Raw genomic sequence first — 24,013 nt, forward strand, 5'->3', positions numbered from 1 at the left:
AGTCTTTAACAGCTAATTGAGGAAACATGATAAACCAAATGAAACTCTTGATTATTTAAGGTTATTAAAGGTTAGACATAGGAGCCAGAAGATTGTGACATCCTTTGTTGTTGTTGTTGTCCATTTAAAATGTTACGTCTCACCTTAGCTGAGAAATCAGAAAGTCACCTGATTAAATAAAAGACTTCAAGTACTGTGACATTTCAATAAATTATTATCATACACTTTCAGAATATGTCAAAAGTTAAATTTGAATGACAAGAGAACAATAGAAAATAAAAACCAAAACCAAGATCACATCAATTGCACTGGTGTGAATCCACCTATGGGGTTACCATTCTCTCTTTTGGATATATTTCAATTATTTTATATTTTGAGATGATTGGAGGTTTATTTCAAAAGAGAATTAGATTCTTGATTAAAAAGTTAATAAACTGGGGATCCCTGGGTGGCGCAGCGGTTTGGCGCCTGCCTTTGGCCCAGGGCGCGATCCTGGAGACCCGGGATCGAATCCCACATCAGGCTCCCGGTGCATGGAGCCTGCTTCTCCCTCTGCCTGTGTCTCTGCCTCTCTCTCTCTCTCTCTCTGTGTGACTATCATAAATAAATAAAAGTTAAAAAAAATTAACAAAAGAGGCAACCTTATCTTTAAAAAAAAAAAGTTAATAAACTAGTCTCACTTATGACTCTATAATAGTCTTCTGCTTAACCACTAACTTTGTTTTCTTTTCCTCCCACTTACCTCATCCCACATAGAATCCACAAATTCCAAGTTAGAATCACAGCTCACTGATGTGCTCCCAAAGTGACAGAAAAGGATTTTCCTTCCCTTAGTTGAGTCAGTCTCTAAGGCAGATGGCTAATTCATTGCACCTGTAACCAATTAGCCATTCAAAACAACTGATTCTTCACAGTAAATTGTTGCCTTGCCAATCTGAGAAGCAGGTGCATATTCAATGGCTAAATAATCCAAATACAAAATTCTTTTAGATTAATGTGCAGAAAAATATGACCAGTTATAATAATTCCATTCTAAATTAAGAATTTAATTATTTCAGGTTTCGAATCACAGCTTTGAGAATTTTCTTTTTTTCATTCTGATATTTGGCTACCAAATTAAGCAGATGTTTTTTCAATGAAAATTAACTTTCTTTTTCAAAGAAGATTTTGAAGTTTATTTTTCTTCTTTCTTAAAACAATGAATTTTGATTACAATATACGTATCGAAACATATTACGTTATATAATAATCCATTTAAATCACCTGCTTCAAAACGGTTACCTTTATATGGAAGATGTAACTTCCAGCCCAGGCACCATAACTAACTCCATGGAACCAAGTACAGTGTAGCCACTCTTGTGTGTTATACAATAAGAATCTATGTGGATTATTCTCTCACTACTGTGCCAACATTACAGACATTCATAGACTTGAACCATTTTATTCTAGGAAATTATTCAACAAAAATTTTCACCTTTCTCAGATATATTGTTTGAATATGGAGAAGGGTTACAGTGATAATTTTCTGGGTGGCAGATGCCTAAAGAACAACTAAACATCCCAACTTCTGGCTTCTTTTTCCCATCAGAATGATGGTTATGATAAGGAATCACTCCCAAGAGGAGTATCAGACCCTATTTAGTTGGCATCAAGATCTTACATCTTCCCATCCCAGGAATCAACCTTTAGGGTACATATAGGGGGAAACCATGAACACATTTCTAAAATTAATAAGAGATCTCCAAACACCTCAACTGAAGGTTTTGTACAAGAAAGAGATTCTATGTGAGAGGAACTAGAACTCTGACTGCATCACTGTACCAGATGTAGCCTCACATCTGGGCTGGACACATAGAGACGCTTTCAACTCATAGTTCCCTTTTCACATCCCATGGGTTCCCAATCATTTGGATAGTATTTTCCATATGTTTCCCATGATTTTCACTTCTTTGGTCACTATTTTGATGCCCTTGTCTGCCAACTGATTTATTCAAAGTAGTCACACATTTTTTTTTCATTTACTTATCCAATAAATATGAATTAAGTATCTACAAGGGACAAGGCACAAAAAAGGAAAATGGTAAAGGAAGGATAAGGCAGACAAGGTGTCTATTTTAATGGAGTTGATAGTCTAAGGCAGATACTGACATATAAATCAATATTTACAGTTTAGTCCTAATCCAGACTTGAGGATCATGAAGTCTTCCTGGAATAAGTGAATGCCAAAGCCAAAACCTAGTGGTTAAGTCCCTTCTCTAATTAAGCAAAGGAAGAAGGAATACTTTCCCAGACAAGGGGAATAATGTTTCTTGTCTCTTGACGCTCAGTGTCACCCTTCACAATGCTGGCTTACAGATTTATGTCTTTAACAGTACGCCAGCCCATGGCCATCCTCTGTTTATAGATTCCCTGTTGTCTCCTGAAGAAATTACACACCTGAGATTAAGTTTCCAGTCTCATCTTCTCCAACAAAGAGCGCGATAGTACAATTTCACTGTAGTATTAGTCCTTTGCTGAAAAATAGGAACAGTTAATCTATTTTCTTTTGTTGTTTGCACTATCTCCTTATACTGGAATGCCTCACACCATAATGCCTCGTCCATCACTTGAAATTCTGCTTACCTTTAAATGTCTTCTCTCAAGATTTCCATAGCACCTTCATAATTAGTAGCTTATTTTTCTGAAATTCCACTGTCCATTCTTTGCCCCTCAATCATATAGTGCCTATTTTATTCTGTTTCCTATGACAGTTTTCTGTTTATAACTGAAGCTTAGGCTATTGTAGCTTTTGTGGAAGGCTCAGCCTACTCTTTCAGAATCCCTACTTCCCATTCAAGTCTAGAAAACTTTTTCCCTGTTAGCTGCTTTGCTGCTCTGTGAAAATAGAATTGCCCACAATTTCCTGTCTCCCTGGAAGTAGCAGAGGTAACTAGATTCCAGACATTTGCGATGGGATTTCTCACTATCAGAGTTTCCCTTGGCATCTAGATTTGACCTTGTTTATGCTTTATTTCTCCTCTCCTGCCAAGTACCCTAAGCTTCCTGGCATCACTTTTCCTTTCCACTCTCTAGCATTGTGGATAGAATGCCATTTAGAATTATGGCTCTTTCTGCCATAGGAGAAAGCAAATTGTCTTCCAAATATGACAGAGCTTTTCCAAAGAGATGGATTTGCATTTAGGAAATTATGGATTTTTAAAAATCTCCTGAAGAGAGATCTGCTTTTTTTTTTTAAATGCAGAACTCCTTAGACAAGAAAATCATACCAGGCTAAAGCAAATTCGTTTTTTTTTCTAACATTCTTCCACTCTCCAGTCTTGTCCCTTAGACAGTCCCTGACATTAGAGTTGTAACAGGGAACCCTTGAAGGTTTGGGTGGACACCCTTCATCTCAGACTTGGGTAAGGATTTTGATATTTGAAGAGAACGAACTCCTGGTCATAGTATCCCCTTACAGTTGCCCCAAAGAATACTTGTGACATTTACAATGTAAACTCTTGGGAATCCTATGACTCTTGACGCCCTGAAGTCACTGCAGTAGGCTTTGGTTGCACACATCTCCCTCTGCAACTAGATTATACCTAACTCTATTTTGCAAGTCTCTCAACCCTGTGGAAATCTTGCCTAGGATGGCGCTTTGTTCACAGTAGGTACCTAATAAATGCATGTTGAATTGAATTTTCCCAGGAACAAACATATGGCATAGATGACTAAAAAGTGAAAATCCTCCATAACATATTGCATTGCCATTTAAGGGGGGGAGAATCTTGTTAATGTTCATGGTGACAAGTTTATGTCCTGAAACATGAGATCTGATTAGCTTTTTTATTTTAGCTCTCATAACTACTAGTTTTATTGCTGGTCATAAAATTATCCAGCTCATTTTGGAATTCAGCTGCAAAATAGAACACTTTGACCTCCTGTGATTATACCAGTTTCTGTGAACATATGACTTCATGGCAGGGGTTTTACTTAAACTAGGGTTTGGAAACCTTAGGAGGTTTTGTTGACGAAGTCTCATAACGTCTCAGGGATGAAAACACTTTGGGTGCATTTGACAGCAATACCAGCAAAAAGTAGACGTTTTTTTTGTCAAGATATTATCTTGTTAGCTGGGATCTTGTAGTCCTAATGGTAAGATCATGCGTTCCATTTTTGTATGTCTGTTCCCCAGTCTTGGGCTGTACCCCTAAGCTATAATCCACAGATACCCATCATTTGCTAGGAACACAAGAGCACCAACTTGAAAATCCATCAATAATTCATTTCAAATATATGTTTTTAACACCTGATAAAGTGTTCTGAGCGTATTTTGTAGATAAGAAACTAGCAGTGACACTAGGATTTAAAAAAATAAGTAGACATACAAGAAATTTTAAGGATTGTCGTAAGGTCTGACACTGCTGAGACACTTTTATTGTCTAATTGGCTGCCTATCAGATCTATGACTAGTTTTTTAAATTATGGAAGTATAACTAACATACAATGTTACATTAGTTTCAGGCATACACAATAATTATTCAACAATTCTACACATTTCTTAGTGCTCATCAAAATAAGTGTGCTCTTATCCATTCCCCTAAAATATGGCCATTTTGAGAGAAAATCAAGCACTGGGAAGTATCTATACCCTGGGTTGAGGTCAGCTGGCTTGATCAGGAGAAATAAAGAACAACTGGTTAGATTGTTCTTTTGTTAGATTTATCTTCAGTTAATTCATTTTAGTAGGCACCAGGACTCTAGGCTTCAGTGAGTCTGGAGTTTAAAACAGATTGTGTCAAGATACCTCATGAAGTGGGGAGAGGACTGGCTTCCCATCCATGACTCCTGGCACTATGATCAGGAAGGTGGTGGCAAGTTATCTCAACAAGTAGTGAGAGCAAGCTGCCACCATCCCATACTAAGAATTGCATAAAAGTTTCCTGAAAAAATCAGGAAACCTTATTTTAAACAAGGATATGTTCACAGGGACTGGAAAAAATGGGATTGGGAGGGTAAGGACAGCCACAGTGCCAAAGGAATCAGGCCAGGTTCCACATTATCAAAGCTTTTTCACTGATGAGGGAAGGGGGTAAAGAAAAAGTGACTCTCAGATACATTTCTCTCTTAATACGAATAGGAACAATGAAGGATGTGCCACTCTCCTTCCTTAGAATCTGCTCAGACCTGCCCCAGATTTGCCAGCCAAGCTTACTACAGGCTCCAATGAATAAAGGAAAGATATTCTTGACAGAAAGATGTAATACATGGCAGGACTACTGGGCTCAATCCCAGAGGCTACTTTTGTGAAAGCTTCTCTTTTAAGAATCTCCAAGGCTTTTTCCTAACTAGGTCTTTCCAAACTCACTATAGCAAAAGAGAACAAGAAACTTCTGAAAACAATACTTGGAGATGGTACGAAAGATGGTCAGAGTAAACAGCAACAATCTTGATCATTCCTACTTCTGCATCCCCTCCCTGTGCCACACTGGTATGATTTTGTTTATCTGTTCCCTCAGATATCTACACCTTCAGCATCATTTCCCCTCAGAATACCAACTGGCCCAGCTGTGTGAAAAATGAGATGGACATTAAACATTTTTTCCACCATTAAAGGTAATTACTTTCATCACATTTTGTTTTTGTATGTCTTAATTTAGACATCCTTCATTCTTGCACTGTGTTCTTGGGAACACGAACAATCTCAGGGATAAACACCAACTCAGGATTACAGAGAAGACACGTGCACACACACACACACACACACACACACACAGATCTGTTGCTCTATTACTATAAATAGCTCTTTGTCATGCATACCGGTCTTCTACTACATTCTGCCAATTAGGCAGTCTTCTCTGCCACATTTAGAAGTAGAAGGATTTAATGTCTTTTTTTTTCTATGAGATTACCCTTCTGACTGATATGATCCAGAACTCAAATAGAATGCAGATATTGTCAGGGGGTCCATGGTCATAGAAGGGTCTGGGAGGTTTAAGAAGGTTGGGGCTTATGCCCAAGACTATTGTGAGTTCCTGGACCTTTAGGCATTGGTCTGGAGGGCATATTCTTCATTGGATTGGTCTATGCCAGTTACACATGAAATCATGTGGTGGAAATTTTTCAGATTAGCTCACATTTTAAAAGAAAATGTCAAAAAAAAAAAAAAAAGAAAAGAAAAGAAAAGAAAATGTCCATCCTCTTCTTAAAGATAAAACATGAAAGTAAATCTCCAGGAAGTAACTCTTGAGAATTATGCACATCCTGTTTACTTTTTTTGCTGAATCTATTAGCTAAGATTGAGTGGGCTAAGAGCCCAATTTCTTGCCTTATTCTAGTTGCAGTGAAGTGGTAGCTAAGGGGGCAAAAATGTTTTCCTGACATTGGTGAAATCTTTGCACACTGACCAAACTGCCATTCCAATAAAATGATCCAATGTGCAATGTTGCATGCTGGTCATGTATCAGATTCTGAATTCACTGTATCCTAAATTCTTCCACCTTATACTGTTCTTTCTAAATTTCCAAGAATTTTATGAATTTTTATCACTAGTAGGCTTTGGATAGTCTAGGTTGTTTCTAAATATATCACACCAGATATTTTTCAGATTCCCTGAGGGATTTAATCGTTTCAGACTTTTTAGATATAGAACAAAAAGAGATGGGAACCCTGAACAGATAGGCTGTACAACACACAAAAGATTTTTGAACTATGAGCCAGGTCACCTCTCCTTTCAAATGTAGGGAAGGGCTGTAATCCTATCCTCCTCCTCTTTTACTTGCCTTTCCCAATTTGCAGTATGTGGAAGGCCTCCTTGGTTTTTTGTTTTGTTTTGTTTTGTTTTGTTTTGTTTGTTTGTTTGTTTTGTTTTGTTTTGTTTTTAAGTCCTTCAGGATTTCTCCTGCTAGTTGAAAAAAATCTATGTCAAATGGGCATTGTCTAATAGAAGAACTCCAGATTGTCTCTAACAGATAAAAGCCTATATTTACTAATATAAAAGAGTGCCTTATGGAGAACCATAATTTATGTGGAAGGGGAAGAACATAGGGTAAACCAGCCTACATGTTTTCAATAAAATTTATTTTTCCTAATTATCTCCCTTTAACTTTGTAAAGTAGAAAACTGAGCTCCTTTTATAACAATTAGGTATTTCCTTTAAGCTTCCTTTTTTTTTTCTCTCCCCACAGGAAACACTAAGAATAATAGTCAAGAGAGAGAGAGAGAGAGAGACAGAGAAATTTGAAATAATTTCTACACACCTATATTTAATCAGGATATGCTAGGTGAGAAAACATCTTATGGCTTAATACAACAAAGACTAATTTCTTCTTCACAGGAAAATCTCCAAAATAACAAGTCTACTTGAAGTAAATGCGTCCACCAGCCCTAGCTGCTCCATCTGGAATACTTAGCTTCCTTGATCACCAAACAAGGAAGGAAGTGTTAGAGGTTTCACCCTTGCAATTCAATGCTATGGGCTGTTAGTTACATAGACCCCTTCTGCTAACGGCCCTTAGCAGAAATCCGCCACGTGAACTGGATTACATGCAAGGACAGCTAGTTTACTCTTCCTGTTTTCCCAGAAAGAAGTGTAAAAGATGTATAGGTGAGCACTCCACGTCCACATGACCCACCTTTCTTTTCCTCAAACCCCCTTTTCCCTGACCATACTCAAACTTAGCTTCGAAGGAGATCAGGGAAGAAGATACGGAGATACGGTCAAGAAGAGATGTTTGGGGTGATCTCAAGCAATTTTTACTAGCTTGGAAGTGGTATGGAGTTAACATCATCAAAAGTACTAAAACCTTATTTCTGCTGCCTTTCCATTTCATTTCCCTGTTCACATGTGCCTCATGCTCTTAACCTATAAGGCAAACTATTAAATATGTTTTACAGAACCCCAAGATTAATGACATTTTCACATGAGATATATTGTTTAATATTTGCATTTTAATATGTAATATGTAATCCTCAACTGCTTCTTGAATAATTACTATAATTGCTACTACTTTTATTACTACTACTAAAACTACTATTATTATTAGTTAATACTTATTGATAACCTACTGAGCTAAGTAATTTACATATGTATAATTTTCAAAACAAGTCTATGATACAAGTATAATTATCTCTATTTTATGGTAAAGAAATTGAACAAAGAAATTATATAACTTGTTAAATAATGAATGCTGATCTATCTGGCTGCAAAGTCCATGCTATTAACTACTATAGGGAATAGAGAAATTAAGGGAGAATTTATCTTCTTGCCATCATGTGTAATGAGCTATCTTAATACCCAAGATCCTAGGGTAGCTGTGTGAATTAATGAAAATGTTTTGCACAAACTTAACATGTTGTGAGGATTCAAATGTTTAATACCACCAACATCTAACATTATCTTCTTAAGTGTGATGGAGATGGGTCTTAAATATCTATTTGAATTTGGAGCTATTTTCTGGATCTCAAAGATATCTATAAATACTTTATTATCATCATATATTGCCATAAACAATGAGGCATTTCACTAATTCAGGTATAACAGCTCCAATAATTCATAGAAGTTCAAGGAGACTAAGCCCCATTTCTTTGTGCCAAATCCATTGATAGTTTGCATTCTTAATTAAACATGTATGCACGGGTGCCTGGGTGACTCAGTCTATTAAGCATCTGACTCTTGAGTTTGGCTCAGGTCATGATCTCAGGGTTGTGAGGTAGAGCCCCATGTCAGGCTTCACATTGGGCTCTGTGCAGAGTGTGGAGCCTGCTTAAGATTCTCTCTCTTCTTCTGTCCCTTTTCCTCTCCTCTTTCTCTCTTCCACTCTAAAAAGAAAAACAAAAGACAAAACAAAACAAAAACATGTTTGCATGTGTATATATCAATATTTATATGTATATATATATATATATATATATATACTTTTTTTCTTATTTTGAAAACATCTTTTGAATCACATTTTACTCATAAATATATGAAATATCACATATAACTTCCAGGACACACCCATGGTCTGGAAATTAGGAAATATATGTAGCTTGTTCACTATTAATCTAGCAAACCAATTTGTTGTTATTATTTAATATTATGCTAGATTTTTAGCAAATTTGTTATAAAACCCAAAGGCATTACAGTCATTTACTATTAAGCTAGACTTGATGGAATACATAACCTCTTTTACCTTTCCACTAATCTTTCCCTGAACAATCTCCTAATTATGCTTACTTTCCTACATTATTTGCTTTAAAGAAACATGTATAACAATCTATAAATGATTATGAAATGTATCTCTAAAGAAAAAACATCGAAATGAAGAAGAATATAGATATTTATACCCAATTTTTTTCAAGGAGATTTGAAATGATTTCTGAAACTTATATACTTCACTACCATAGAAACAGATAACAAGAATGAGCAAAGGGGAAAAATAACGAAAATGGGAGATGACATTGGGGCAAAGGTTACCCAAAAATGCATATTTAATTTCTTTAAACATAGGTCATTAATTTGACTCTGAGTTTCCTAACAGCCAAAATAATGTGAAAAATACTATCATTTTTAAATTAGTGAGTCTATAAGGAAATGAAATATAGTTGGTCAGCAAAAGCACAGTTAAAACTTGCGTGAAAGTGCTGATTTCTTAGAGGACATGTATTTATTTAAACCATGCTATCAATTGACAAAATATTTTTATTCTTTTTTTGTAGAAAGGATTGCTCTTTTGGTAATAGAAAACTCTTTAGCATCTCATTACTTTAGAATCATATTAATTTTATAATCAAAGCCATACTGAAAGATCAGTCATTACATACACCAGACTTGTCTTTAAATGACATTCAGTGGTTTCCAACACCCAAATCCAACTTCAGATTCTGCAAATATGCCATGATAAAGAATATCCAGGGATCCCTGGGTGGCGCAGCGGTTTGGCGCCTGCCTTTGGCTCAGGGCGCGATCCTGGAGACCCGGGATCAAATCCCACGTCGGGCTCCCGGTGCATGGGGCCTGCTTGTCCCTCTGCCTGTGTCTCTGCCTCTCTCTCTCTCTCTCTATCATGAGTAAATAAAAATTAAAAAATAAAAAAAATAAAATGAGCATTTCTTTAAAAAAAAAAAAAAAAAAAAAAAAAAAAAGAATATCCAAAAAGTGAGTGACAGACTTTGAAGGCAGTTTACAAAGAACGGTTAGAAATATTTTGAGCGATGTTGATTACATAGGAAGAGTCATATAAGCTCTTAAAGCGAATATTTGAGGGAGATAAATGGTTGTTAAGATAGTTTTCATTTTTTATGTGCCCAAATAATTATATTAGGTTGTGATTATACAATATATGGTAGTCCAGGATAAGCAAGATATTTGCACAGCCTCCTATTTAGCTTGGGGATGTAAATAATTAGTCCTTGCCCTCAATAAATATATTCATAGGTTTTTTTTTTCATAGGTTTTTATATGCTTCTTGTATACATGTCTTTTTTTCCTCCCTTTAACTAGAGACAGTTCCTTTAGCCAAGGAAGAATAATTGCTTTTTTCACTTTACCCTTGGCCACTAGCAAAGCTCCTGTTAGGTGCCAGCAAATACTTGTTGGATAAATGAACTATTCTCTGATTCCCTGAAACACTAGCAAACTGCCCAGCTTTCTTGTCATATGCCGTGTACAGGTGTGGCCTTGGAACACATTCCCACCTATCTTTTATTGAAAACTCAGAAGTTAATAATAAGGAGATGTGAAATATATTAAATGTCTTTATAATCTCTTCCTTCTACGCCTTGGGTAAATGCTAATCTGAGGTTCTGCAATCTGCGTGACTGGTATAGATGACAGCATGCGTAATTTGCTGATATTATTTTCTCAGGCTATTAAGCTCTGCCCAACCTTTTAAGAATATTGAATTGGAAGATCATGTTCCCACCATTTCAGGAAATTGGTAGCGTCACAGCCCAACAACTTGAGAAAATAACATTATTTTAGAGGGGAGGTTAAAAAGAAGAAAAAGCAACAAAAAAAACTGTCCTAAGATCCTCAGACTGGAAATTTGTGTCCAGTGAACTCAAAATTACATCAATGTGAAAAAAGCAGCAAAAAGGATACCACTGTGATTTATTTAACTGATAAGCTCTCCTTTAAAGGTGTCTGGTATGCAAAATGCTAACAGTAAATGTTAACCCTTTATTTTCTCATAAATGAACAATTTCCCCTGACTGGTGTGGGGAAGTGTGGGGAGGGGGTGAGATCTGCTTTGTTCATAATAGAAAACTGCTTTGGGGAGATTTAGGAAATGTAAGTGCAATGGCGGAGGAGGAGGTCTCTTTAATGAAGACAATCTAATCAAGACCACAAAGGAATGTATTAAACAAACGGTTTTTGAATACAGAGAAGTGGAAAATACAGGAAGAGTGGTCCTTAGTCTCTGTGACCTTTCAAAGTGGGAAATATGTGAGTTATAACTTCCCATTCTGATGGCTCTTCCTAATTAAGGGTGTGACTACAAGGGAGAAGGTAAAGCAAGCTTCCAAATAATATCAGTTTCCTAGCAACCATAGCTCCAGTGGTTTAATGAGATTTTAAATGCAAACAATAAACCTCAAGTATTGAGCTTGAAAGGAGTGTTAAATACCTTGAGGCAAACAGAGCAGTTCTTCAAAGGAAACACTCTTCTGAGGTGGTGGGCAGTGCTACCAGTCTGTTTCAAAGCCCTCCATGTACTCAGGGACCTACAACGCTGCACATCTGCACTGAATTACATGGTGCTTAGAGTATGCTTGATGCACTGTGGACCCCACTTGTTTCCTGTCAGGAAACAGACTTTAAGAATTGGGTGGCTAACCTGATGTGTGCCTATAAGGATTCTTTACTGCTTTGTATTTTGCAGCCTAATTTATTAGATTGTGAGTATACTCTTCAAAAGTTTGTTTTTCCTCCATTTTCAGTTTCATTTAGCATTATCTTTTCCATTTTTAAAACACAGCCTCAAGAGAGATCTAAGCGAACTCTATAGGATACCATTAGCACAGCCCTCAAAAGCAGCGTGTTTTCAAAGTAGGTCTCATTCATATAAACTGATCCATATGAGCAAATAATAAAAATGAGTGAATATGAGCTCTTTCAGAGCTTCTCAGTTTAAGGGCGTAATATCCTCTAATACCTTGTGGGCATAAAATGGAGGTTCTTGAAGCATGATTGGAAAGCAATTGATTTATGTACAGTTAAGTCTCTTGCAGAAGAGGCCCCTGCCTCTCCTCAAGGGAAAACTGATTGACAATCAAAGCCATGGAAAAGGTCCCAGAGTCTTCAGTCTGAATCTAGTCATGGTGGATCATGGGTGGATAGCTATTTAACACAGAAGAACGCTTCCCAGGAAAAGAAGTACATTATTTGTTGGGAGATGGGGAGGAGAGCTGGAAATCCTATTTTAGGGACTTTTTTTATTTAAATATTTTATTTCAAGATAATTATAAATTGACTTTGCTGTTGTGAAAAAAAGCAGTATGGAGAGGTCCTACGTATGCCTTATCCAGTTTCCCGATATGGAAGTACTTTTAAGCCTTGATGCAGTTTATACAAGAACATCAATGGAGCTGTAATCAAGCCAGCCAGCCTCCAGAAGAGCTCTTCATTTTGACAGTTCTACATATGAACAAAGATGGTGCTCATTAAATCATCACTAGCACTGCAGGTGCAGCACTGTTAATTGGTAGTCCACCAGGGAGCACTACATTAGAAGCAGACCAGCAGATTCAAGAGAGGAGGCCCCTGGCAGTCAGGAGGGAACTCTTGTCATTTCTTTGTCAGATTTGAATCAAATTATTTTGGGGGCTCGGTTGACATTTATATCTCCCTGCTGCAGGTGAGATTTCCTATAAATAAAATTTTGAGATTGGAGATTACTAGGCAGGAAATTTATTAGGGAGAACTCTTGGGATCAACACTTGGGGAAAGGAAGGGAAACAAGGGAAAGGAAGGGTAAGAAGAAGTATTGGATAAGGAAGATTAGGATGCATATGATTTCCCAACGGGCCTTTCAGAGTGTTTTGCACTGTGGTGAGGGTGCCAAACCTTGACCAATTATTGAATGCAAGCTGCGCATTAGAAGGGGATGTGATTTGGGGGTAGGAAGCCCAAGGCAATTTATAAAGACCAAGACCTGAGATATGTTGGCTGGTAGTAGTTCTAAAAAGCTGTAGGAATAAATACCTCAGTTCTATAGGAAGATTCAGGCCCTACAGAACAGTATCCACTATAGTATATTCCTTGTACTGGTCATATTTGCTCCTTCATAAATAATTGACTAGGACTAGCTAGATTGGCGGTTATGATGGGTCTCTTTTACTGGTTCAGTCTTATAAGAAAAAAGGTTGGTGGCATGAATAAAGCCCATGGTACTACAACTGATCGTAGGGCTACAACTGATCGTAGGGCTAATTAATGCTTACCATCTCCCTCCTCTACCATATACTCTAGATTCCCCCTCATCATCAGCTAGCATTTCTTTTTTTTTTTTTTTTATAAATTTTTTTATTTATTTATGAGAGAGAGAGAGAGAGAGAGGCAGAGACACAGGCAGAGGGAGAAGCAGGCTCCATGCACCGGGAGCCCGACGTGGGATTCGATCCCCGGTCTTCAGGATCGGGCCCTGGGCCAAAGGCAGGCGCCAAACCGCTGCGCCACCCAGGGATCCCCCATCAGCTAGCATTTCTGCTAGACCTCCCTTCCCAGGGCTGTGACTGTTGCTTGCACTTGCCCATTTATTGTTAAGGTAAGGGAAACTGAGATGAATGCAGGTAGATCACCTGGAAGCCAAACATAGACTTCCTTGTTCTCGCTGAGTAACAGCAACCTTATCTCCTCCTGAGTATCCGAGTCAATTCATTGCCATGATGCTGACTCTTCTTCCTGTGTACTTGTCCTTTAGACCAGGTGAGAGCCCAGGTGACACCTGAGGTAATAGCTTATATGTAACAGGACTCTTTGTGTGTCCCCTCATAAAAGTACTCCTTCTTCGGGTATTAGGACTTTTAAATCTATAAAGCACAGAGTTGTGTAGACAGAAACCACAATTCCCAGGATGGTCACAAGGAATGACCATAAATGGGGCCACCCTTCCTTTCATCCCTTGATTCTTTTTTTTTTTAAGATTTATTTATTTATTTATGATAGAGAGAGAGAGAGGCAGAGACAGGAGGAGGGAGAAGCAGGCTCCATGCCGGGAGCCCAACGCGGGACTCGATCCCGGGACTCCAGGATCATGCCCTGGGCCAAAGGTAGGTGCTAAACCACTGAGCCACCCAGGGATCCCCTCATCCCTTGATTCTTGAACTCATCCTTCAAGGAATTCTCTTCAAGCTGGTCTCAGTTTGTCTTCACAAACTTCTTTGCTCTATCAGACTGACAGCTTCTGGATGGTATACTGTGTAATGTGGGCAATGGGTCTCATGGGGCAGTGGGGTCTACTCCTATACCTCTTTTGCTATAAAATGGGTGTCTTGATCTGACATGATATTAAGAACCTGATTTGGTGGATCACTCTGTAGGCCTTTGGACAGTGGTGCCATTTGACATCCTGCAGTCTGGAAAGGCAAATTCATATTCAGAAAATATTCCTATTCTTGTTAAAATGAGTCACTTCCACTGTTGAGTAAAAAAGGGTCCAGTATAGTTAACCTGCCACCAAGTGTCTTTGTTTTCTTGAGGGATGGTGCTATATTAAGGACTCATTGTTTGTCTCCATTGCTGACAGATTGAAGGTTCTGTAGTGGCAGTAGCAAGATCAGACTTGGGGAGGATGAGCCCAAGCTCTTGGGTCCATGCATAGCTTCCATCCCTGCCACCACGGTTACTACATCCAAGCACCCACTGTGTAAGCATTGGAGTGGCCAAGGACAGAGGCTGGTCAATAGCAACTGGCTAAGTCATTTTGTCTACTTAGCTGTCTAGTCCCTCTTCCATGATGGGTGTTGTCTGGTGGTATTGGTACGTCATGAAAAAAATTTCACATTCTGTGCCCACTCCTCTAGGTTCAACGATGGGCCTTTGCCCTAGAACTCCTTGTCCCCAGTCTTTCATTCTTTCTCCTTCCAGGCCCCTGACCATCTAGTCCAGCTGTCCACTAGTGCTCATGAATTTCTACATATCCTAATTTTGGGCCACTCCTCTTTCCTCATAAAGTGAATGTACAGGTATACCAACTGCAGGTTGCTAATCAGGATGATTTTTCCCTCACTGCTATCTCTTGAAGCCTCTCACCTCCCCCAGTCCTCTGAAGGGGATTGCTATGGTCAATTTTTTGCTCCACCAACACATTAAGCCAACATATTTATGAACCAAGCCCTGCTCCAAATCCCCATGTGTCCATACATGTAAGGAGATGGAGAGGTGACTGACATGGTGGGGAGTGGAGATGGAGTGGAGAATGGCGATGGTGTAGTAAAAGACATAGTGATAGTGGAGTCAGAGAAGGTCTCAGACATCTGCTTAAAATACAAGCTTAACTTGTGTCTTTGGGCATTGCATATACCAAATCTCAGATGTGCTACTTTAATATTGTAATGAATTCCTGATGGATCTTCTCATCTTAATTATAGATCTACTCATGAGGGAAGCTCTGACTACATGGTCATTTGATAACCACACGGTGAGCATTCTATCTCTACCAGTGTTCAGTGATTTAAAACAGGAAATCATCTCCAAAAGGCATATAATTCTCTGCAGATTCTTGCTGAATAAACTGTACTGTGTTTCTCCTATGGAGACTCACCAAATACTCTGACTTTTTTTCCCATCTGACATTTTCTTTTTCCCTAAAGACAACTCCAACCACAGTGTAAGGCCTGAGAAGCAGAGCTGTTTGTCCTATAGACTAGACTAACTACTGAAACCTTTTTTGATACCCACTCAAAGCTAGTAGCTTTTCATGTCATACTTTACTTGGGGAGAATAGTTCTTCCAGTTGTTTCAATATGCTGCACCTAGAACTTGAAGAGGCCTACCAACTGTTGTGTTTTCTTCTTCATGGGGAGAGATATCAGAGGCAATCATTTATCCTTTACTATATATATATATATATATATATATATATATATATATATATATTCCTGACCATTGAACCCCTAAATACTGATATGCCAAACACCTGAATCTCCTCATCCTCCAGAATAGAAACATATCTAACATACTTGTTACTCTTGCTTTTCCAATCTGATTAGCACGATGTCACCAACATAAGGTACTAGTGAAATGTTTATTATGATGTTCAGATGATTCAGATCTCTTCAGTTTTTATTACAACAGAGGGTAAGGACTTTAAGATAGCTCTGGGGCAAGACATTAATATATATTCTTGTCAGTACAAAGGAAAAAGTTTTTCTGATACTCTTTTTGAGAGGAAGGGAAAAAATGCATTTGCCAGACCAATGGTCAAGTTACCCTATTTTAGCAAAGGTACAACATCTAATACATCTGCAATTGAGCCTATTCTTTGGCTCCATTTGTGATGATCTATTCTATCCTTCAGGATCTAGCTGGCTTTCCTAGTAGCTAGGCTGGTGAATTAAATGGAACTGAGATGGGGCTATTACCTTTGCTCCATTAGGTGTTTAATCTTACACCAATGTCCACCATTCCCCTCAGGTTGCAAAAGTGAATTTCATTTAGCACTTTGTTTAGGAGGAGGAGACAATTTCAAGAATTCCATTTTCCCTTCCGTACTGTAAGGCCTCTTACCCTGCAGGCCAAGAAACCACTGTGGATATCGTGCCCACTACCAAAAATATCCCTCTAAATTATATATTCAGAGACTGAGAAAATGGCAATCAGTTACTTCTATGGACAAGTGAACACAATGAGAGTCAGATCTGCACTAGAGACTCCATTTATTACTTTGCTCCCATATCCTTCCACTCTCATAGGGGGTAGGGAATGGAGTTTGGTAATGAAAGTACTTTGGTATCAATGTCAACTTAGACCTTGTGAGCCACAGTCTAAATGGCTGAGTATACCCCTTATTGAGTAGATGGTTATCCCTGAAATAGATTCTATACAAAAACCTACAGGTAGGAAGTTTGCTGGGGAGTACTTTAAAAATCAATGCCTGTAGAAGAGTAAAGGATACAGGATTGAATAGAAGAACAGCTTGGACTGTGATGCTGTCTCAAAAAAAGATCTCAGCTGGTCTCGCAGGGAGCTCTGAAACTCTGCTAATTGTTGAGAGTCATAAGCTGCAACAAAAGAGCCAAGACTTTATATCTCTGTGATTACTCACTGGATACAGGCTATATAGGGAAGGGGATATGATATTGGGTGAGGTGACTCTTTTAGCTGGGGCAATTTGAATAGAACCAATAACTGAGGGCTTTCAGCTTACATCTCTTCCAGCAGCTGGGGGGAAAGAACTTTATCCTAAGGAGGGATCACAGTGTCTACTTTACCCCCTTGCACTTGATGCCTTATACCATAAAAGAACACTAGTGAACTGAAAAGAAGTTCAGTGTCTCTCCACAGACATTCAATTTAATTAGCATCATATTCTCCAGTATTCAACTGCACACCAAACACTAGCCATACTTAAAACACTAAGCATATCAATAAAACATAGATGCATGTGTTATTTTCAAATTCATTTAGAATAACATATCACTAAACTATATAACACAAATTGTAAAAATTTTAAAGCAAAGACCCTCCATTCTTAAAAAATTCCAAAGGAGAGCCAAAGAAACCAATACGAGGGATATTTTCTCTTTCCTAATTTTCATGAGAAGTAACTAAAATATTTCTTGGAAAGAAAACCTGGGCGCAGATTCTAGTTGTACTCCCTTTATGTGGCCTAGGGCATGTAGTTAGGGTGTCTTCTAATTATATGATGTAAGGCATGCTCTATGTCAGTTTCTTATATGGCATGTATGGGGTGTGTGTGTGTGGGGGGGGGTGGATGTGTGCATTATGACTACCTCAAGGCTTACTGTGAAAATGGAAATTTTTTAACATGCAAAGGTGTTTTTGTAAGCTACAAACTAGTATGTGAACATAATAAAATTTATTATATTTGATTTATTATTATACTTCTTTCTGACTTCAAATGGCACATGAAGTTTTATCCTTCACTATATCTGTATGAAAAGATCGTTAGGTAAACATACATACTTCCATTCAATAGCTCCCCCTGGCTCAGACACTAGACCTGACTCAGTTCTCAGTAAATAATGAATGAATTAGATTCCCATTTATCATAATAAATATCAGTGATCAATCTACAGATACTAAAAAGTACTATCTATATAAGACCTACATGAGAATATCCTAATCATATTGACTCCCAAAGAGATTTGGTATAGAGATATAATATCTTAGGGCTGGAAGGGGTCTCAACAATCATCCAATTTAGACACTGCTTTTACAGGTGAGGAAATAAAGGCACAGATATGAAGAGAGACATGCTTGAAATCAGATCCAGCTAGTTATATTAGAGTCCAAGCCTCTCAATAAGCAGATAAGCCTTCTATCTTCTGCACCCTTCTTTATGTCATTATTCTATTATTCTGGTATCTACAGAAGTAAACCTTTTCTAGAAGAAAAAAAAAGGCAAAATGTTTTCTACCATAATATAATATCTTAAAGTGGTTTTTCAAGTGAAAGTGAAGCTTCTTAATCTAAGAATCTAGAATTAGAATAGAATTAGAATCTAGAATCAAATATCTACAATATTTGATTTTTAAATACTTAAGAAATTTCTAAAAATTATTTTCCTACTGGTTATTTAGATAGAATGTTAGGAAACATTGGGGAAGATATCAAGAACAGATGAAAATAGTAATATATAGGCATGTCTTCCTAAGGCAGTGATAAAGTAGGAAAGTGAGAAACCAGAAAACCTGAAAGGCATAAATATGGGAGTGTCACAATAGGACAAACATTTGTAATGAAAGTATTTCCTGTGGCTTTTGAATGCCAACAAAAATGGCAAAGTATTGACAATGAGGGAAAAGATGGTTTTGTGGAAGTTCTTTTGCCAAAGAAAATAAAGTTAGCAAGGATCTTAAAACAATAAGGTAGGAAAACTTTTAGAGATGGTTCCTCCCCCCAATTTTTTTGCCAGTATTTCAAATGGTAAAAATATTATTTTTCTTTAGACAGAAAAAAATGGAATACATTAGAATTCTGCACATATTTACATCACAGATCTGTCCAAAAACATAAAATATATTTTGGCTTATGTTCCAGAATTTTAGGGATCATTATCTTAATGTGCTTAAGTATAAGTCTTAAAAAGAAATTGGTTATTTCCTGTACTCACATTAGAGGTTATACTCTGATTTCTTTCTTTTTTGATTGATATAGTAATAGAAATGCTATTTTCTGTATAATATGGACACTGTTGGACATTTATAAGTAGTATATTCAGCATTAATATGATATTTATGAAAGTGGAATAGATTCATATGGATAGTCTTATTAAAATAGAGAAATTTTGCTTCTACATGCTAAGTATGAGGAGAGCAGATCAATGTTTTGGTCAGAGTGCCTTTTAATTTATATTCAAAGAGATTTGGTGTTCTTACTTTTTAATAAGTTGCCTTTGTAACATAGAGACCTTTACTCAGAGAAAGTGGGAAAAGATAGTTTGTAATCTTGATGTTCTATTCAGCCATTAAAAGAGGATATTTGGAAATTTCCACTTGTGCCAACCTACTTTAAAAACCCACCATCCTTTAATACCCCTACACCTAATTATTAAGTGTCAATCGAAACTGACAGTAGGACAACAAAACCACACAATTACACGGAAGGATATGCTTTCAAATGTCATTCTAAATTTACAAAATTGCGTAGTTTTACAGTACTCTTATGAAAATGTCAAAAAAGTGCCATTCCCTAAATGGTGAATACAACAACAAATTCACAACCTTAAAGCATTTGCTTTTTATTCTTACAAACAATGATAAAAATACTGGAGTCTAATTCTTGCCTTTTTATTTCATGAGGTAAGCGTTTTTATTTCATATCTATTAGAATTCTCTTACCCCTCGAAAAAAAAGTGAAAAGTATTGATTCAGTGATCTTAATGTTGCTTAATTATAAAAATCATTTGTTTTTGTGATAAAATATTTAAATAATATAAAGAAATAATGTAGGAGAAATTTAAATAATACAGGAGAATAAAGGAGAAAGATTAAAAGCTACTCCATTCCTAAGCTGAAGCAGCCAAATTCGGGTGCTCAACGGTCATGTGGAGAGTCTGATTAAAATGGAGAAATTAATTATTAATTTTTGGCTAATACTTTCAGGTATACTCTGATATATAGATATTTATGGATATGTTTATTTATAATCATTATATATTATGACATATTTAATATAATCATATATAATAAATGAAAAACATATCATAAATACTTGTATAATTGCATGTCTATGAATGCAACTGTAAGATAAATTCTTAGGGAAATAAAATTAATTCATCAGAAAATTTCTATGTCTATGCATTTTAAATTTAAATTAAATTAATTAATATTAAATTATATCAGCTAAATTTAATACATTTCAATATAGTCCAGATGTAATCCATTTTAAGAGTTTAAAATTAATCAAAAGTGACCACAAGATAAATGACTATTTGTAAAAACAAATAAAAATAAAACTTAAATAGAGCAAATGCTTTGGGAAAAATAGTTGATGGCCAACATTAGAATTGAATTTTGAGAAGCATGACCTAAGGACAATAGCAATCACTAGTGTTTAAGATCTAAAATGAAAATAAAACTAGAACTTGAGTTATATTAGGTTAACAAATTATAGGGATACCTGGCTTTACGGTACTTCATTGCACTTCACAGACATTCTGTTTTGTGGAGGTTTGTGGCAATACTGCATCAAGCAAATGTATCTGTTCCATTTTTCCAACAGCATTTTCTCAGTTCATGTGAGGCATTTTGGTAATTCTTACAGTATTTTAAACTTTTGCACTATTATTATATTTTTATGGTGATCTGTGATCAGTGCTTATGAGTCACTGAAAGCTCAAATGATGGCTAGCATTTTTTAAGCAAGAGTATTTTTAAACTATGTACATTGTCTTAGAATCAATACTATTGGACACCTAATAGACCATGGTAAAGTGTAAAGATAACTTTTATAAGCACTGGGAAACCAAAAAATTCATTTTACTTGTCTTATTGCAATATTTGCTTTATTTTAGTGGTCTGGAACCAAACCTGAATTATCTCCAAATATGCCTGAATTAGGAAAACATTAATAATAGATGTGGTTATTTTTTTCAATTTGCAGCATCATAAAAGCAACCACAATTATTTAATGCCCAATGAGATTACATATATCACCAATGCAGACATAAGCAATTAGCCAAACATTTGGATGATTTCATGTGTACAACCATTAAAATCATACACTTTCCTGAAAATGTTAAATAACTATGGAACAAAGTGGTATGTATCTCCTAATTCTTAACCATTTTTACTGCTAACTGTTCAATGACATATTGTATTTTTTTTCCTTGCTCTTTTACTGGGAGGGAGGAAGACCTAGATGTTTGAAAATGTATCCTCACTATAATTATTTTACTATTTAGATAGAAAAATTAAAAATAAGTCTTTTCATATAGACAAAGAAACATCATCCTCACAACTGACTTTTCAAAGTTAAGCTGCTAATTATAGCTAAAGGCAAGACAAACAGGTTTTCTGAAACCAGCAGTTTTTCTATTACACTGAATATTATAGTGTGAGTCAACAAGAAAGAAGTATTCACACTAGTTAAGCCCACTTTACAACTTTAGGTTGTATTCTATTATAATAAAGTACAAAAAAATAAAATAAAATAAAATACACCTTATTTTATTTTTTTTTAAAGTTTTGCAATTAGAGGAATTTAATATCTAGAGTAAACAGTACTAGGCTGGTCACTGTGTAGTAGTCCCAGTTTCTATAACCACAGTAAACCAGTTTTTTAGGCACATGGTGCCCGAAGGAGATTATTAGATCTCCAATTTCTAGTGAGCAATTTGATAAATGGGGAAACATACAAATTGGGAAACTTTGGGCCTTAGGTAGATAGATGCAAGAAGTGCAAGTGTGTTCAACTCTTCTGAAAATGAAAACTACATACAATGCATAATCTTCTGTATTTTTTCAACATTTTAACCTTAAAAAATGTATTTTAAAATATATTTCTTAAGCTCTTCTTATCAACCTTTTTTTGAGAATATGAGTTTTATTTCAAAATGTCCTTCCATTAATCAAGTTTTAAATTTAGTGTATATTGTTTTATATGCATTAAATTACACAGGCACATAATAGAGGAAGAAACATTTGAGTTCTCTGTTTCTCTCTCTCTGTGCCTCTCTCTCACATCTACACACATTCAGCAAGCTTCTAACTTAATGACTGTATCCTAGAGATCACAATAATCTCAGATTACCAGTATCCTCCTGGTGCCAAATAAAGCTATAGCAATAACACCTAAAACATTATTCATAAAAAAAGATTACCATCTCTTTAATAAAACATCTTTTCCAGGACTTCCATCATCAATGCCTGAATGATTTAGTGCTCTTGCTTTTTATTATGACACATATCTGCATTGCTTTCAGAAGAATTCACTCATCACTTCACCAAGATTAAATTTAATGTACATACTATGTAGATCATTGTATTAAGAATAATACATTGATCAAAATATGGGTTTGATTCTGTGGCTCATATTGTGCCAAGTCCTATAGTTTACATAGAGAAATATAGTCCTGTGTTTCTAAGAGCTTCCAAACTCTCGGGGATTAGTGATCAACAACAAAATAATCAAATAGCAACAACATATGATGTATGACAAATGAACAGAAAGGCAGTAAAGTACTGTAGATTTTTAAGGAAAAAGGATTGTCATTACTTCATAAAAGAAATTTACCTAGAACTGTCCCTGGAAGATAAATGAGATTTAGACTTGCAGAGGAAAAAGAAAGCTCCAATTTCGATGTAGATAATTGAGGTAGACTTATGAAAGGGACATTGTAGGGGATTGGTTTAAGGAGAGGCAACATATCCATCTTGACAGGACAGATTTTAAGGAAGTTTATAAGATACATTCACTGAAAACCAGTTGGTCTAGGTCATTCTAGACCACAGGAACATGCTAGTTCCAAAGGGACTTATAATACAAGTCCAAGGAAAAAGCATTTTATCATATAGAAAGAGAGATTCCTGGAAACGTTTTATCTGAGGTGGTAATGCTTTATAAAAATTTTAGGTATGTGAAGTAACGTGAATTGTTAAATGGATGATCATAATAATACTTAAAAATCTACTCAGCACTTACTGTGGAAGAGGCCCTGTGCTAGGTGACCAACATGGATTATTTCATCTTAAGTATGCTTAAAGACTTATGTTATAATAATACCTTTTTACAAGGGAGAAGATAAGCTAAGAAAGGTTCAAAAATGTCCCAAATATTCCCAAACTAGCCCACAGATGAGCCAGAATTTAAATGAAGGCAGTAAGTCTGTAAGCCAGGGTTCTGGAGGCAACTAATTACAACTAGTCTTTTTCAATAAGTTGCTCTCTGTGTAGCAACAGTAAAAATAAAAAGGAATGTAAGGGTGTTTTAAAAACAATGTGAAGGTAGTCAGAACAGATCAAACACTGCTGTGAAAACACAATAAATTTAAGGAATAAAATTTTTTAGTAAGGACGTGTTAGTATTACATGATTTTCTTTGCAGAAATTTGCTTCCTCCTTTTCTTGAATTATGTGGTCATGCTAATGATAGCCAGTTATCTTAGATTGGCTTGACAAAAAATTCAAGATGAAAACAATCTGCAGATGTTTCAGAATAGACTCATTTTGTTAGATTGCTCTGTGGGATGGTTTGGTTTTGTCTGAATAGTTTCCCCGCAATATATGTAGAAATGATACAACTCAGATTTGTAGATAGATTCTTTAAGAAAAAAATTAGTGTAATCCTTACCTATGTTTCCTAAAGCCATTCTTCTACCTAATTATTTTTCTTTTGGAGTAGACATATGGGTAGCATTGAAAA

General features: G+C 36.2%; 1 long non-coding RNA gene across 12 annotated transcripts in view; it reads right to left on the minus strand.

Annotated features, from left to right (window-relative positions):
• Positions 1-24,013, minus strand: part of LOC112678999 (uncharacterized) — a 313,548-nt gene that overhangs the window by 156,264 nt on the left and 133,271 nt on the right. For all 12 annotated transcript variants that reach the window (XR_007407999.1, XR_007407997.1, XR_007407998.1 and 9 more), the window contains 2 exons: positions 2,437-2,513; positions 743-960 (listed from right to left, as the gene is read on the minus strand). This is a non-coding gene — a long non-coding RNA (uncharacterized LOC112678999). The remainder of the gene's footprint in view (positions 1-742; positions 961-2,436; positions 2,514-24,013) is intronic.

Source organism: Canis lupus, chromosome 33, assembly GCF_003254725.2.
Source record: "Canis lupus dingo isolate Sandy chromosome 33, ASM325472v2, whole genome shotgun sequence".
NCBI lineage: Eukaryota > Metazoa > Chordata > Mammalia > Carnivora > Canidae > Canis > Canis lupus.